This window comes from Arctopsyche grandis, chromosome 4 (assembly GCF_051622035.1).
Source record: "Arctopsyche grandis isolate Sample6627 chromosome 4, ASM5162203v2, whole genome shotgun sequence".
NCBI lineage: Eukaryota > Metazoa > Arthropoda > Insecta > Trichoptera > Hydropsychidae > Arctopsyche > Arctopsyche grandis.
This window is the reverse complement of record NC_135358.1, coordinates 9417177-9436189: the sequence shown is the minus strand read 5'-3', so window position 1 is coordinate 9436189 and position 19013 is coordinate 9417177. Positions and strand designations below refer to the sequence as shown.

At 35.8% G+C, this 19013-nt stretch overlaps 1 protein-coding gene across 4 annotated transcripts in view; it reads right to left on the bottom strand.

Annotated features, from left to right (window-relative positions):
- Positions 1–16833, bottom strand: part of Prosap (SH3 and multiple ankyrin repeat domains prosap) — an 85194-nt gene extending 68361 nt beyond the window's left edge. For 2 of the 4 annotated variants that reach the window (XM_077428510.1, XM_077428513.1), the window contains exon 1: positions 16338–16833. The gene's annotated coding sequence lies outside the window, so the exon portion shown is untranslated. The remainder of the gene's footprint in view (positions 1–16337) is intronic. The other 2 variants (XM_077428511.1, XM_077428514.1) reach the window with 1 other exon arrangement.
- Between the last annotated feature and the right edge of the window lie 2180 nt (positions 16834–19013).

Here is a 19013-nt window from a genome sequence, read left to right as displayed (position 1 = left end):
TATGTACATATTTACTTTACTTCATTTTACAAGCAATCTTACAGTGCACTTGGCACGTATTCTTACAAGTAATTTAGTTTGATTTTCGTCACACTCCACCAAACAATTTTTTTGCAGAATTGAGTCGTTAGGAAAATCTAACATTAACAATACAATAATTTCATAAAAAACAAAGCAAATAGCTTTAGACATTATAAATCGGAATAACCACTTAGATATGCTATAATAAATTTTTACCATATATTTTTCAAAAAGTATACAATAAATTCATATTCTAATAAAAAATAAAGTAAAAAACATCCGATATTGGAACGGAAGTGGTTTATTACTAGCAATGAAAGAAAATCATGAAAACTCAAATCGGATGCTATATTACATCGAAAATGTATGTCAGCGAAATTTTAGGTTACGCATTTGTTCTACCAATAAATACAAAAAAAAATACTTACCACAACAATCAATTGCTTATCGCAATATTTTAAATTAATTTTTGCCGCCGGATCCGGATCTCGACCGCATAAACGGACACTGAACCCCTACACGTTATCATTGGAGAATATTGAGGAAAACTCCGTGTCATTGTTGTTTGGCGAATAAACTAGGAAATCATCGTTTTTGCCTTTTTTAGGACTAATCGCGTGACGATAGCTTTTTACCTAAAGCGATTGTCTCCCTTACATAGACGAAGATGTCGGAAGTCTACGAGGTTCGATAAGGTTCGATTCACACGAGGCCACTTAAACAAGACAATATGTACTTTTTTTAAAGATACAAACAATTCCATTCCTTTATATGTATATATGCACATTTAATGCATACGATAAAGAAGCAATAAATACGCATAAATGCATGTTTTATTCGGACATTTCTAAAGGCGAGAGGACCTTCCTCTCGAGTATATCTATATATTTATATGGTTGCAAACGAACGTGTGTCTAATTTACAATAGCATACAGATAGATACAGCCAAGAGCACATGGGGGTAACCACACGTCAACGTCAACACTGCTTTATAAATATCAAGGTTGTGCAAACAAACAAGGAAACATGGCACAGCGTGTGTTCGACCGAGTCTATGTGTATATTATGTACCTGAGAGAACTCTCCGAGGAGAGCACATGGATCCAATATTGATCGAGGTGTGTAATTATCTCTTAAGCGTGGGACGACGATTTTACATACATACGTATATTATAAGTGTGGGGGATTACGAAATGGAAACGCACATTTTTCTATCGAAGTATTATATGTACATATGATGTGTGCAATAAATAAAATATTTTCGCGCGAAATTGCCTCGCGAAGACGAGCAAATAACACCATCGTGACGTGACGCGTTTTGTGTGACGTCGGGTAAAATAATCCGTTATTTTCTTCGAGCAAGTAAGTATCCGTTTGAGAAATATCAAATAACACTTGTCTGGCGTTCAGGATAAAGTTCGACGAAAAAAAAAGAATTCGAGTAGGTGGGTATATCAATTCACGCGAGACCGGTTTTTCGTTCGAATGAATTTGCATACTTCAGTGGACAAATTAAGTGATTCGATGGGAAATAATAATCAAACTTCGTCAATTACATTAGCGCGTGCCTAGTTTTGCTAGGTTTTTTCAACTTGTAATAAAAAGTAATTTAATTTGTGCGCCGAGTGAAGGTTAGAAACTAGCATATGTTTTCAATTTGTTAACGCCAAGCTATCTTAAAATTAAAAATTCGTGAATGGCACATTTACAGGTTGTTAGCGCACAATAGAAAATAACGATATATTGCGAGTTCAACATTGAATCTCTTACTGAAAATAATTTATCTGGCAAAAAGTGTATCGTACATGTGTGTGTTGTTAAAAAAATCTAAAACAATAATTAAAAGAAGTTAGAACTTTCATCGAATTTGAGCAAAAAATAGGAATTATATAAAAACTGCTCTTATTACCTTTTAACTAGTAATTTAGGCAAATAGCACTAAATTTTAGGATTCAACTCTACTGCTTATAGATGATTAGGATTAAGAATTGCCAATAAAAAATACGGTCAAATATAATAATAATAACATTTATTGCAAAAGACAAGAGTGGTGCAATTTACATATATCGTCCTTATAAAGATACATAGAATACTCTACTTATACAGGTTCGTTGATTATCTCGCACACGTCATTAAAATTTCGATCACGGAACATCTAGCAACCGAAAATTCCATCCATCGAGAGTTATGCGAACTATCATACTAACGAGAACTCAAGTGCCAGATATTCCGCATTCGCGAATTTCGTGGCAAGGATTGTCGTGTGCACGATTGCAATGTGCGAAATAGTCCGTTTACCACTTATACCTGTAATTAATGGTACCGCGACATTTCCGCGCGGACAAAATCACGTCGACATTTCGGCGCGTGGCATTTCAGCGCGATGAAATTTCGACTCGTTTGCAATACATTTTATTATTATTACTTATATTTGATACATATTTTTGGCACTAGAATTAAAATCATAGAATTTTGTGTTATTCGCCTAAACGACTTTAGTTATAAAGGTAACGACGGGACGCGATACCATAATTAATACTCAATATCGGTTCAAAACGTGTCTAAAACATTTTGTACTTATATAGTTCACTGCAGACCTCTTCAAAGGCCTGTCTGATCCGCAGATTGATATTGTTTTTACTCAGCATGTACATATGTATATAATATGTACAGTCGAGCGCGTGAGAAAATAAGACACATTTGCAAATTATGTCTTTCGGACACCTTACGTAAGGACGCAATGACGAGGACTTATTCGAAAAATGTAGACTGTAAAAAATAGTGACAAAGTAAACCAGATTAAACAGGTAACCTTTAATTTAACGACTTGGATTTAAAGCATTTGAGTCAAGTCTATTCATTTATCACATATTACAACTGAGAAAATTTTCAAAGTGTTATAAACTATATAATGAGTGTACCAAGAACTTTGCTTTGAATTCTTTACATTTTACTTAAATTTGAAGAGAACATGTGTGAATGCGTACACAGTTTGAAACCTACACTACCCCTTAACGAGTACATATACGTTTACAAAACTACATAGGGGACAAACGCCCAGAGCGCTGGGGAGCGGCTCGGAAGTTGCGTTATTAATGTTTACAAAGAAGGGTGGGTTTTGGCCACGTTGGCCTTTGTTGATGGCGACACGTGGTTGGGCCATTCACTCATTAGCCTCTGAATTATTAATAATCACCAAAGTGTAGGCGGTAGGGGTGGAAATTATTAGGAAATCGATTCCATTTTCATTTTGGGACCAACTTCTTTGTATAATATGTAATTTGGGCCGGCTTCTTTGTATAATATGAAGATTTATCCCAACAACGATAAGCTTACGGATCAATGAATGAGATTGTTGTAACCAAAATAGCTTTCATTTAAACGCCACGATTGGACTACCCGATATGGAATCAATACTTTTGAGTGTATGGGTACATATCGTATACAGTATAGAGTACATATAAAGTTCAAGTACATAAACAATTAAATTAATAAGCCCTGTATACATATAGCGATAGCCGATATTGTGTTCGAGTACGCCACTGACCTCACTACCTGTTGTTTCAAGTACCTGGTCGGTTATCAGCGAAATCCGTTAGTGGGCTATCGTGCAAAAGCAAACAGAACAATCCACTTTTGTATGCGGTCGCTAGAGAAAACGCAACCGCATCGGTGAAAAAAATAAATAAAAACATATTTATAAATAAAATCAACCGAAAAAGTGAAAAATGAGCACAGAGCGTCAAATTAAGGCAAGTACATACACACTATTTACTTACGAATGTACTATACAGCACACTGACCAATGGTAATTGAACAAACACGCAAAAAAGAGCCGGATCAATAGTGTGCTGTGTGCGTAATGAAACTAGCCGCAATTACAACTAAGAAAGTGTGTATATGTTACAGTTGAATTGTATGTTCCAGTTGTTATTTTAACTAGTTGGAATATATTCCATCTAACCTGGTACCAACTACCGCTATAGTTGTATTTTCAGTTGTAATATACATACATATATTGATATTGGAATATATTCCAAGCCCACATGAGTTGATTCATATGGCGGATTAAATTCCAACTGGTCAAAATATATTATGACTGAAAATCAGTGGCGGCTCGTCCTAATGGGCTGCCGGGCTGCAGCCCCTCCTATAAAATTCTAAGATATATATTTAATAATACATTTAATATTTTATTTATTAATGATATTTTTTTTATTAGTTGGATGGACTTAACTATTGGGGCCTTCGACAGAGTAAATATTACTTACAATATCACCCATATCCAAAAGGGTGATATTGTAAGTAATGTTGACCGTTTTGAAGACCCCACTAACTTGTATGGTGACAGATGAATTAAAATGTTGCTGTACTGGCTGTTAAGTGTTACAGCGCCGAGCTGAACGCTGCGCAGCCCGGAGTTTCGGAACGAGAAAGAGAAAGAGCTATTTGCAACTGCAGATAGCTCTTTCTCTTTCACTCACTCTGCCATTTTGGGCTGGACAGTCGGCAGCCTTCGCCTGTCTGCCGTCTACAGTCGGCAGTCTTCGCCTTCGACATTCATCTGTCAGTTTGTTTAAGATTTCGCGCGCTTGATCTTACATTTGATTAGTTGAATCGCACGATCACAGCTTTATTCGTTTTCGTTACTCTTAATTGGTTGTGTATGAGCCCTCATCAAATCTTCGGTGAGTCGTTTTCATTTTGATAACAGCAAACTTTTTTCAAATCTGTTTAACTTTTTCTCGTAATTTTTTATTTAAATATATTAAGATTTTTTTTCTTTTAAAAATGGAAGAACAAAAGAATTCAGTAAAATATTTACAAAATTTGCACTTTTCGCGACTAGAACTTACCGAAAAAGTCGCTATAAAAGCATTAGGCTGCCTCACGCCCAATTTAATTATTTCACAGCCTGCAACCAGTAGATCTTTTAGTTACTCGCGAAAATTTAATCCAGACATTTATAAAAAATACAATTGGTTAACGAGATGTACAGAAAAAAAACGCGTTATTTTGTTATCCGTGTCTTTTGTTTGGAGGCGAGTCGCCAGGCGAAGCATCTTGGACGAAAACAGGAGTTATTGACTTAAAACATTTAAACGATAAATTTAAAAACACGAGGGAAGTGTCGAACACTTAAAAAATTTGTGTAATCTCACGATTTTGGGAAGCTTGTCGGCGGGAAATAGATAAGCATAACGAAAACGTCAAAAAAAATCGGGATGTTTTATTTAAAATTATTGATTGCGTTAAATTTTGCGGTAAATTTGAAATGCCAATGAGGGGACACGATGAAACAGAAAATTCAAAAAATCCAGGAGTTTTTCGGGGGCTTCTAGAATATTCACAAAATTTCGACGATTCTTTAAAAAAACATTTTCAAACTTCTTCGGTTTTTAAAGGGACATCAAAAACTATTCAAAATTAACTTTTAGATTGTATTTTGAACGTGTGTAGGGAACAAATAAGTGCTGAAATAAAAAAAAAAACAACTTATCTAGCTGTTATGGCAGATGAAACAACCGATGTATCGATGCATTGTCAACAGGTTAATGTTTTTCGTTACGAATTAGGGGGTTAAGTTTTTGAAAGGTTTTGGGGTTTTTTTTAATCCGCGTCGCGAAACCAGCAAGAACGAATTTTTTTTAGCAATCTTACTGGAGTACCAGCGTATTTTTCGAAATCTTCATCGCGTTTGGACGCACCCCTTTAATGGGTGGTGAATTTTGCTAGTTTTTTTTTCAATAATACTTAAATCCACATGTAAGTGGTCGTACGCCAAAAATTGTGCTTATTTTGTCCTGTTATGACATGATAGAATAATTATGGTGACATTTTTTAGACATATTTTCAGTGCAGCCCCGCCACTAAAAATTATCACGAGCCGCCACTGCTGAAAATACAGTTCAACTGTATTGGTACCAGGTAAGATGGAGAGGTTAGATTTTCGTGAAAACGTTACTCGACTAATAAATTGAGTTGGAAAGTCATATTTTTGTTTTGAACACATTATTAGAGCTATCGTAATACGGTACTCATTACCTTTATTCGTAATATCTAGCAAATATGAACGAATTATTGAATTCTAAAGCATTCTTAAAAACATCAGAGCTGTCAAAACTCAACTTTTATATTACGATTGGCGCACATTGTTGAAAGTGTATTTGCGTTTGTCGATATATAATTTACTAGATGAATTGTATTCGAATGTGAATGACTTAAAACACCAGTTAGAATATATTACAACTGAAAATACACATCGACTATAAAATATATAAAGCAAAGTTTATAATAAAAAAATGAATTAAATAATAAAAAGAGAGATGTTGTAAACGAAATGCGGCCTCCAAAGAGCGCGACCTTCGTACGCGAGAAAATATCCGACTATTGCCAGTGCGAGTGATCATTTTAGTTATGGCTCAAAACTGGATCAACCCAAGTAACCCGGTAAGTGTTATACATATGTACTATGTATGTACATACCATGTATAATAAATAAATTTGAAAATCGGTAAAATTGCGTGAGTTTCGAGTTAACGGGGGTTCGCTCACGACCTATTACACTCTTGGGTAATCGATAGTACGTAAGTAACGGATATATGTATGTAACTTCCAGCCAGTCCACCAGTAAATATTTTACTGAATCGATGAAACGACTTCTATAATAAAACTGACGTTTATCGTAAATAAAACAATCGTTGGCCGCTTTTCCGCTGGGTAAAAATACGGTTTTCCAATTTGACAAAAGTAGTCCGGATAAACGGAAATCAATCCGGCAACGCAAACAGTGCTTAAATAAATTATAAACTAGACACGCACATCTAAACTAGTATACACGGTACTTAATACTTTCTGGTTTGTTTCGAGGATGTAATAGTTTTAGAAATATGTACATATGTACATACATACATATACATATTTTAAAACATTCTACGTAGAAGCAGAGCAGTTTCCTTCTATATATATATGTACATATACAGTGGTTGTTGAGGAACGCCATTAGTTGTTTTTAACAATTATAAATGTGATGTTATTATTATTATTATGATGATGTTATGTTATGTTATATTATATTATTATTATATTGTGATAATTGAATGACTGGCCACATGTGTTGGAGCTTTCTGTAATGTCACTGTGGCTAATATGTAAAATAAAATAAAATAAAATTACATTATATAATACATACATATGTACATACATACTTTTCAATAACATCTTGTTTGTCTTCAAAATTTAATCTTCTGAATAATTTTTCGAACACTTGATTGAATAACTGATTTGTCCCGAGGGAATCGTTTGCGAGTCAAGTCCTTTGCCATACTTGCAATCGAAAAATAATGTATAAATATATGTTATTTCAACAAAAAAAAATTCAGAATGATGTTTGATAGACACAAATCAAAATACTTAAATTGGTGAAAATTCCATAAATGCCATACAATTGACATCAACGGAACTTCGGTAATTCGCCAGTACCACGAAGGGAACAGAGACGGCGACTCCGTGCAAGTGAACGACGCGGCGGACCATACCATAACAATCCACTACCACTACCATTACCTCAGGTAAGGCCAATTCTAGTTTTTGAATTTAGCTAATCCGAATGAACAATATCAATATGGACAAAGATTTGGATTTATTTTAATTGAATTGTTTAGGTATAAGATTTTAGGTATAAGACTAGTCTAGTCCCTCTAGTCCAAAGACGGTACGCCACTGATATGTACATCTTTTTTATTATCAATAGGTCGAATTTCCCGGCATTGCTCGGGCGGGTGAAAGTTGAAAAATTTTGCATGGACCCTCTACATAATCCTTCTACGGTCTTACTTAGAGTACTATGCGAGTAAATAATAACAAAACTCGGTGGGTTTCAATTGAAAACTGCAAATTTTCAGAGCGGAAAATTGAACGGTCCAACTTGCTTCGGCGTTTTTGAATGGGGCACTCGACCCCACGATCTACCTAAGTAGGGATAGCATGATATGGTATACCAAAGAACAAACTACATTTGTACACACACACACATACATACATAGGAATAAATGGGATTTTTACGAGTTCTATTACCTTCATATAATACACATAAATGTATCTACAATAGTTTAGTCAAATGGCGCGGAAATAAAGGAATTCGCATACTTAAATTTAGTTTTACGTGCGTATTAAAGTGGATAAACCGTTAACTATACCAATAACTGCAATAAAATCACGAGATTTATTACGGACTAAGACCATACTGCGAGTGTAATCAAAATAAAACGAATACAACACACAATAAAACGAATTATATATGTGCATAAATATGTACATGTGTACTTCCATATATGTAAATTAATAATTTGAATTAAGTGATGACCCAAAGCGATTAGAAACAATCATTTTCAAGAAGGAAAAATTCTAACCACAGTAATTAATCCATCAAAACGTGCTTTTCGTGTAGTCTCAACAACTATCGCGTGAGCGTTTAACAAAAACGCTTTCCCATCAGCCCTTTTTATTACTTTTTATACCTTTTTATTATTTTTCTTTCCGCCCTATCTTTGTTGAACCGCACTAAAAGGGAGGGCGTTCGCTATAATTTGGAAATCTCAGCGATGGCGCAATTTGGCCGATAATTTTTTTCCGTGAAATTGGGAAACGTAAAGAAAACGAAAACATTTTCAGCGGACCTTGGCTTTGAGTCCGTTGCCAAATCGTCGCACGCAGCAAATCGAAAAGTGAAAAGACTTTTAAGGGTAATTGGTTTCTCGCACACTGAAATACGTATGTATGTATGTACATACATATGTATGTACGATCGATTTAACACAACAACAAACGGAAAACAAGATACACATCACGTCTGAGAGAAGAAAATTGGTAGGGATTCCATTCGACAAATGGAACGAACGCAAAGCACTCGTACACACAAACGTAATAACGAACGGTAGAAACTATGGGACATTTACCATTTAGAATTCAAATCACGTTCTCGAAATAACATCATACCGCTTTAACTGTTCTCGGGGTGGGATGGGTTCACACATCTCGTTAACTCGAATCCTCTCTTCGGGTATTAAAATTGCGGGGATTTTTTCCTTCAGTTTTTTTTTTTTTGGATAAAGTGTGTGATCTATCAATCCGGTCACGTCTACCATACGGCGGAATAACTGCATGCGACATCTTTACCCTAGATCAGATTAGGATCGTGATCCTGAACTAACTGTTACGTATGACCGAGACGAGACGCGCACTGCGACGAAAGATCAAAACGTGTGCTCGGCTTGTACAAAGGCAGAAGAGTCTTGAAAGTCTGTATGTATCTGGTTTAGACGCGGCCTAAGGGCGGCAACTTTGTTGATTAAAATGAAGTTTACGAATGTACCAGATCTTTGTTCGTAGACAGTGGAGTGAATAGGTCTGTTGATAGGCATAATTTATTGTAAATGGTTACCAGCTTTCCTCGCTATGAGATAATTTTAGAAATATGGGCAGGACCAAATTCACCGAGTTGGAAATAGTCTGTAAAATTATGTGAAAGTTTCACACCCAAGGCTTATCTGATACTAACTGAAAATTAATATAATATAAACCTCTGGAAGCAGTTTAGATACGATTTATCACGTTGAAGTGCCTACCATTGATAGTACAATTTAAATTAATTTTTATTTGATTATATGATTAAGAAGATTGGGCCCATAGTACATACGTACATATGTATAAGGAAATTATTCCACAAAAGTTGTCTGCAAATACATTTCATTTAATATTATAATCGAGCTCAATTGGCAACAACTTCTATTGACAAATTGTTAGGGCAGTCTTTGATCTACATATGATCGTTACGGCTTGACATATCCATATATTTCAAGTCATAATAACATAACAAAACGGGTTGCAAGAGGATTAAATATGACGCTAGGCGTGTTTTATTACTCTTATCAAATTTAACCGATGCAGACGACGTCAACAGACAAACACTGGAACAGCAATAGATAAAAGATAAGAACGCGTGCACTTGAAACCGGATATTTAAATTTTCATAACGAAAACGAAGATAAACATTGTGGATACCTGAGTTGTAAATATGCTAATATTGTTTTAGCAAATTCGTGTCAAAACTGATAATACTATAATATATAAAAGAGGGTACGTCATATTTGACACATTACGATAGCACAACTGGTTGCGATTCACAATCGCTCCAGTTTTGTTCTGTTGATCGAGGGGGGAATTCTATGTGTTCTTTAAGATCTAATCGAACGTCATTCAAAAATCTTATCATTGTATATATTTGCCCAGCAAATTGAGATTAATTGGATGTAAAAAAAAATCAAATTCAATACACCTGACATGTTGCATTCCGCGAAGGAAAACACTGGAATATTTTACACGCGCATTTGCCTTGTCTTTGTAAGCGAGTGCACAGGTCATGACATTGTGGAAACGTGTGTCTGTAAAAGGACAGCAGGTTCTCAAAGTATGTATACGGCAATGAATAAAAAGACTACATAGGTATTTATTTCAATTCAATCAATTAACGAATGCATTAGAAATAAAAGTGCAATCGGATTAATCAAGTCGTGAACATATGCTTCGGTTTGAACGTTTTTATTTTGCACAAATACAGCCATCAATGTCAGGATTAAAAAAGATTTATTGTAATAATCTTACATTATGAAAAAAATAAACATATGTACATATGTACGTACAATATATAAACGAGCATTCATATTAAATGCACTTATTTTTTAATTGATCAATTTGCGTATAAGGTTATTTGCATTAGGCAAAAAAGGTTAACAATCATCAAAATCATTACTAGAAACGCAATAAAGGAAATGGTATGTAATTTAAATCGCTCTTAACGGAATAGTACGAAAAAATCTATTTATTATTAAACAATAGCAATATTTGTTTATTAATGAAGTACAAAAAAAATACAATAGTAAATTCTCAGTTCCGGTCTAATCTTACGTGCCGATTCGATTCGGACAATAATCTAAGCTCCATATATAATCTCTTATTCGTGTAATAGCGTTTTGTACGAATTTTTTTTCACACACAACAGGTGTGTACAAAAGTCACCGACCGAGAGAGCAGAAAAAAGGAAGACATAGAGAGCACGATAAATAAAATTAGTTGGACAGGTGTAAAGTTTGGCGGAAAATTACACGAGGATGGGTGCCAAACGGAGCTGAAAAACGGCACTTGACCAAATTGTTTACGCGCCGCGGAGCACACTGCAATTATGGCACTCCACAACATCCGAATTCGATACGGCCGGCGAAAAGGAAGTGCCTAATTCGAATTTGTCAGCACTCGTTGCGTTTCGTTTCCTCGTTTCGTTTCATTTTCTCTTTCGTTGCGAAGGATGAGGCTAAAAAATCTGTAGAAAAAGCGGTCGCGCGCGGATTAGCAGATGCTGGGTCTGGAGCAGTGTGCCTCTCCACCGTTATCTGCCGCCCACGCGGACTAGCTACGTATACACATGCCTCCAATAAAGGAAGAGATTTAACACGCGATTGCGTATACATACGTGGTATATTTGTTCATGGGCATGTCGCGGATTGAAGCTAAGCACTGCTTCTTGGCCGCTTTTAAATGCGCACGTTCGTTAATACAAAACGTGCTCTAAGCCAAAAGCTTACTCAATGTGTAACACACGTCAAGAAAAATTGCACTTTTACTGATAACAAGAGAAAAAAACACGCACGATTGGCACTTTTTCTATCATAAGTAAAAAGTCGAGAAGACTACAAGGCAGTGGCGTAGCTACCGCATAGCAAAGTCATGCAATGCACGAGAGCCCAGATTGACAGGTGTCCGAATTTATATATATATGTATATATGTACATTGTCGAAAATATCAGTAATAATAAAAATGACTCGAGTCATACACTTGTACGTATATACTATTATTTTGCTTCACCTTTATTTTAAGAGGCAGAAATGTGAAAAGGTCCATGCAACTATTTGGGCGTTGAAGATCATAAAATAACCATTTGGCTTCAATTGGAATAATTAATTACGTAACGCTATTATTAAAAAAGACTTAATCGGAAATATATCCATAAGACACGTCATAAAATTTCACTAAAATTAATTGGAGAAAGATGAATTTATAAAAACGGTCAGCTTAGTAAAATTTATTTTTCTGTAGAATTATTATAATAATAGTCATATGTAAATATGTATCAACAAACAATTTGAATTATTTAATCTTATATTTTTAAAGGGGGGGGGGGGGCATGAGGGGGCCAAAATTCCTAGCTACGCCACTGCTTCAAGGAGAGCTTCAATAAAGAGGATCAACGAATACGTTCACATTTCACACGGAAATACTATAAGGCGAATTGATTTAAAAATCATGCCACGATCCAAAGTTTAAATGTGCTAATGACCAAACGGAACTAAAGCTTTAATTATTGTAGTAAAAAATACGTTTTAATTATAACATAAATAGAATTAGGGAACTTACGTATGTATGCTATTAATTTAATAAATAAAATTTATCGTATAAAATCGAGAGTTACATATTTGTTTAGAAATTGAACAAAGTCATAGTTGTATTACATAGGGGTCTGCCAGTCGAATAGAAATCCCATCCAGATCGAGTTACTCCAAATGACAAATAAATGCGTTGACACGTTGATGGTGTGGTCCTGGAAACAAGCTCCACCCATGATATATTATAATCGTTACAGCTTGACATGTCCCTACATCTAGTCATCACTATGCGTTGTGGGTGTCCACTTATCTGTCGACTCAGAGTTTATCGACACTCGATTCATCGACATTTTTTTACTACAAGATTAGGTTAGGTTAGGTAGGTAAAATTTATCGATGAGCCAGGCATCGATACACAATCTGTGGAATTAGAGATGAGCAATTATATAAGATGAGTTCATTCAATTCAACGCATCCCTAATAATATATACCTAATGGGGAAAAAAATCCTCGGATTTAAATCACTGTTATTAGCAAAAAACGTCGATAATGAAATCGCCCGATTTTTTGCGACCATAAACAAGCAAAATTACATACCGAACGAGATAAAAACTCGTCAAGTGTTGAACTTTTGTTCGAACCTAATCGTACTAATTATATGCAAAGTTCACCAAACGCAAAGTGTACGTACATATATACATATATGTATATACGAGCCAAAAAAAGATTTACAATGTGTATGTTCAACATTTTTCCTTTTTTTTTTCTCCTCTCCTTCTTTTCTATTTATTTATTTATTATAATTTAAATATTCGGCCGGTCGATTTTTATACCCAGACCATTCAAGCAGATTATAAAACGAAGGCCAGCCAACACGGCTTTTTTTGCAAAGTGTGCAATAAATTACGTAAGTTTATTCCAAGTCGGCTTATTTGAACAACCATGCCGGACTGTATAATAGCTTTTAAATGGTAATATGTATTATACGTGTGTGCAAACACGTCGATATGCGTGGTATGGGTGCATCAGCGTTCCGAAAGCCTACACTTTCAGTAATTGAACAAAATTCGTAGCGCGGTAATTGAGACAATATGACTAAATTTCATACGTAACGTATCCCGAGGGAATCCTCCGCTCGCGAATCGCAAGTGAAAATTACAAGCAACAACTCGGTAATAATCGCCTATGAAATTACTACAAAAAAATGCAATTTGTTCCATTTATGTGCCGACAATCTTTTTTGTTGTTGTTGTTTCGCCGGAGAACGGTCATCATACGCGGACGGCAATTAGGCGATGTATTTTCAAAGTCAATCGTTGTTAACGAAAAAAAGGAAACTTAAATAAAAATCGTAGATGTAAAGTGCCGACATTTAACACTGGTTAATATTTACATACACGAGGATAGCTCTAATTGGTAATAGCACACCTTGACCGTGACCAAGCCGATGCGATGCGATGGGATGTTTGAAGTTATTGATGGAGTGTGCAATGTTTGCGTTTCGAATATGCGGGAAACAAAGCGCTAAAAGGAAGTGCGATAACCGAAAACATAACAAGATTTGAGATAAAAATTGTGTAAACTGTTAAATCATCAACGAATCACTGCGTCACCGCGTGAAAAAATAAAAATTACAACTTTGGAAGCCATGCAATACAGTGCCGTATATTGTGAAAAGAAAAACACTAAGTTGAGTGTCATTCGAAAAGAGGGAGGGAGAATACGATTAGAAAATATAAAAAAAAAACAAATAAAATTTAAAGGGAACTTTCTTTTGAATGTCAATGTTTCGATATTTAAATCTTACGAACTACTTACATACATATGTGAGCCGTTATATTTAAAAGAGGCGGAAGTCCAATTTTCAGTTCCAAAAACACTATTTCTGTTTGACTTAATTCATAAATTGTTATTACTTATAATAATTAGATATGTCCAAAATTTCGGGAAAGCAGAATAAATATATTACAGGCCATATTTTAAAATTTTGTTAAAGGTAAAATATTATATTTAATGTTTTGCGAAATATCTATTTCTCGAAATGAAGAAGTGGATTTATGCCACTTTCAAATATAACGGCTCATATGTACATACATATGTTGGACTGGGAATTAAAATTATATACTCCTTTGAGAATTTACAATTTTATAAATTCAGATACTGAAATTGAAATATGTAAGTTGGATGAAATTGACATTCCATGGCATTGTTGCCGGCCGCCGGATGAGTAAATTTGATTCTGGAAGAGGGTAGATTCAATTTAACTTTCGTGAGTACACATACATACATAGGGACTACATACATATGTACATATGTACTCATAAAAGTGAGGATCTCAGCTAGAAATTCAAACAATTTATAAAAATACGAATTATATGTACTACTCCGCACTCAATAGCGACTGACCAAATTTAAAGTAAAAAGTTTACCCTTGAACAGCTAGCTCGAAGTCGAAGTACATACATACAGATGATTAATAACATTCAACGATTAATTCAGACAAGACAAAAAAACGAAAAGTGTCCGATATCAATTGTGTTCGATTGGAAGATTTGAAGAATCAATCGAGAAAAAAAAAGATTGCCATCCAAGGTCTTGGCTAGTGGAAGATGTGACGCAATTAATCGAATTTCCAAATTTTTCCCACACACACACAAACAAGAAAGCCTCGCATTTAAAATGCCAAGAGGTAAAAGATCGCATAGAGCGAGTTCAAACACGGTGAATCATAACCGATTGGACAGGTTGGACGGAGCCTGGAGACGGTTGCACAATAGAAATGGAGAGGAAGACGGAGAGTGCTCGGTTTCTTCTACGCCACCACCTATCTTCGGCGATGCGACAAAGCCAATAAATACCAACCGTGTAGTAATATCTTATTTCAAAACGCATTCAATACATATTTTTACGGTTGGTCGGCCATTTGCACTTGTGCAACACCGTCGAGTGTATGTATGTAGTAGACATGTTCGAGCGAGCCGCTGACCCAAGTCGCTTTTAAAACGGTTCGCTATATAGCCGATTGCGGTATGACCAGATAGATATTGAAAAAAAGCCGCTAATGTGGCACAATTGATATATTACACGGCATCGACAGAGAAAAAAAGCCCGCTAAAAGCCGAAGAACAACTACGACGTATCACTAAATAGACGCACGCAATCACTCACAAGTGAGATAATTAAGTTAGGGATGTAACTTAGCAACACACCGCAAAGATTTAGTGGAGATATTTTAGGGGAAGTCTTTCATTCAATGCCGCTATGGATCAATACGAACCGGTACGTTCGAATTACACACACACACACACACACACACATTTGTCGCGCATTGTTTATGTTATCTACCTGCAAATTATAATTGTCACTGATACCGTGCCGAATCAATACAAATAAATATAAATAAAACTCGGCAAACGGATTATTTCACAATGCGAATGCAATGAACGCTTTTATCCAAACGGTAATTTATCTCGAGAGTTATCCACAAAGCGGTTTGACAAAATTCCTATATATGTACATACATACATATGTATCCAAATAAAATAAATGCATGAATTATTCAACGAAAACACACACATACACACACACCCACTAAGTATCCAATAATTATTTAGACAGAAACGACGCGGTAAACATGCACAAAAAAAAAATCAAACACGAACGGCTAATATAAATCAGTGTCAACCACGATAGAAGCGAAAATTGGAGTTAGTTTATAATGTTGCAATTGAAAATTTTATCTAATCGTTCACACGTACAATGTACGAATCGACGATATGTACGCGCATGACTATGCTCAGTACGCGTGCATTATTTATGTGTTGAAAATATGTACATTGTATATATATGTATGTGTTGAAAATATGTTGTTGACATACCTTGTTGATGCGAGCGCGGGTAGGAAAACAAACAATCCAAGCTTCAGAAGAAGAGCGTGGACTTGTACGGAGAAGTCGAGCAGAAACGGCAGTAACACAAGTGCGAGATAGATTTAAACGATGACGATGTTGATGATGATGATGACGGTGATGATGATAATAATAATAATAATAATAATAAACACACCACACAAATAATAATAATAATTCCAGAAAAAATCGGGACGGGATTCGGCGAAATAAAATGTATAAAAACAAACACTGCGGATTTGGAATTGGGGGGGTGGGGCGGGTCGGTCGGATGCACTTGTCGCTCGCGGGGGGATGGTCGGACGTCGCGCTGTTTACGACCGCGGCGCTCGCGTTTTTCCGGTTGATTGACGGGGAGAGAGAGGGGGTCGGAGGGGGGTGGGTGGGCGGGTGGGGGGTCGTAGGCGACTTCCGGCGAAGAGTTGCGCAATGCGTGCGTCGTCGGCGGATAGCCGGCAGCGACTGCGGCGGGGGCCGGCGCCGGTATCGACCGCCGGGTGGGGCGGGGTGGGGTGCGAGGGGGGTCGGGGGGCGCAGCCGGGGGCGCGGGCGGTCGCCCCCTGCAGCCACCGACCAGACGACGTCTCCACCCTTCCTCTCTTTTATTCCTCCCTTCTCCTTTACGGCCACGTGTGATTTGCTTATCGCAAAAATTAGACAGTCTTTTGAGGTTCGTTCACGTCGGACGAACGAGCGATTGAATGACAAAAAAAAAAAATAGCTTTTAAATAGTGTTTAAACGTAGAACTACATACGCCCTAGTTTAATATTTATTACAACGAGCTGCTATCTTTTTTATTTTATTTATTGAAAAATCGGGTTTGGTGCATCCGCTCTAAAATCGCCAGACAAACGAACGACAGATTAACAGAAAGGCAGCTTTAAACGTAATTCTCGTTTTCTCGAATGATAGATTGCACATCAGATGACGAGTAACCTTTCGATGTGCACAGATGCAATTATTAAAATTGAGTTGGATCTTTCTGGCGAGTTTAATAAGGCAAGATTCGGAACTTATCGAATCTTGCCTTATTAAACTCGCCTGAAAGATCCAACTCAATTTTAATAATTACCATTTTAATAATTGCATCTGTGCACATCGAAAGGTTACCCGTCATCTGATGTGCAATCTATCATTCGAGAATTGCATTTAAAGCAGCCGTCCGTTAATCTGTCGTTCAATTTGTCTGGCGATTTTAGAGCGGATGCACCGCATCCTGAAAAATCAACAGACAATAAGATGAAGAAATGTCGTAAAAGGAGGAATTCTCGACAGGGCGGACAGCGAGGATCGGACGACCCACTCCTTCCTGTCTCTGGTTGCTCTTTGCGAGTACTTTAGTATTGCCGTGCCCTGAATTAACTCGACTTTTACCTGATGAAATACTCTGGCCAAGTCTTTTTTGATCAAAACCTAATCATGTGATATATAATATCGCTATTCGGCAGACTGACTGCATGTCTGAGATAACGCTCGCTGTACTTTAATAGTCGTTTCGATTCGACATACATATGAAACAAAAGAAAAGAAAAAATAAAAAGTTTCTATATATACTGATCGCTACTAATGTTTCCGCTTGGCAGATAATTTACCGCCATCTATTGAAAATTTATTTAATTAATGAATTTTTCTATCGGTGTTTTATATTGTTTATACTTAGGTAGGTAGTTTTTACCATTTTTTTTTCATATTAAACAATTAAATATGAATATTAAATTAAATGTATTTAAAAGGTATTAGAAAAAAATCTTACCGCGAGTGAGAAAAAACACCCATGTGATGATATTTCATCGGGTACAACACTAGTAATAAATATCCAAATAGTACATAAATAAATTATAAGTTCACCGATTTTAAATTTTCTTCTTCCTTGCTTTAATATTTGCGAAATCTGGTATGTAATTTAAACATGCCACTGATTTAAATGTAACTTACGTCACCAGGCAAATTAATTTTGCCTGGTGACGTTCAGTCAGGCAATGGTTTTTGCGTTTTGAAGGGAAAAATTAGCAAAATTTGCCCATAATATTACGGAAAAAATGTGTTAAAATATATATTATATATTTTTGACTTTTAAAATTCGCTAATTAATTTATTATACGTATTTTAAATAGAAAATAGAAAAAAAATCCTACTATTGATTCCAACAATCAAGTTTGGCACTGCCATACTAGATTTTTATTTAACGCTCTAAATGAGTTCTATTACAAAATTGACACGTTTAATAATATAAAATATGTATATGTATGTTTACATTAATAACTCACTTCAGTGGTGTTGGTATGTGAAAAGTTGATTTTTTCTTGGGGCATTTTTTACGAAGCTTTTTACTGGCTTCACTTTGTTATTTCCTATGCAAACTGCAGTGAAGTCTGAATTTTGGTGGAAACGCCTGGGGCTGTAAGGGTTGGTTGCCTGTTAAATTGAAAAGTTCGTTAGATCTGAGTGAAATTAAAATAGCATATAGTACATACATATATTATTGTAGATTCAGCCGGCAGATTTTTGATTTATTCGACTCCATATATTCATAAATACATACATATGTATTGTATACCTGAAAATTTTGACAGTCTACTGTTTTTCACGCGGGCGGCCATTATTGAGTTCAGTTATTGTATTTGCCGTGCAACGATACGATTCCT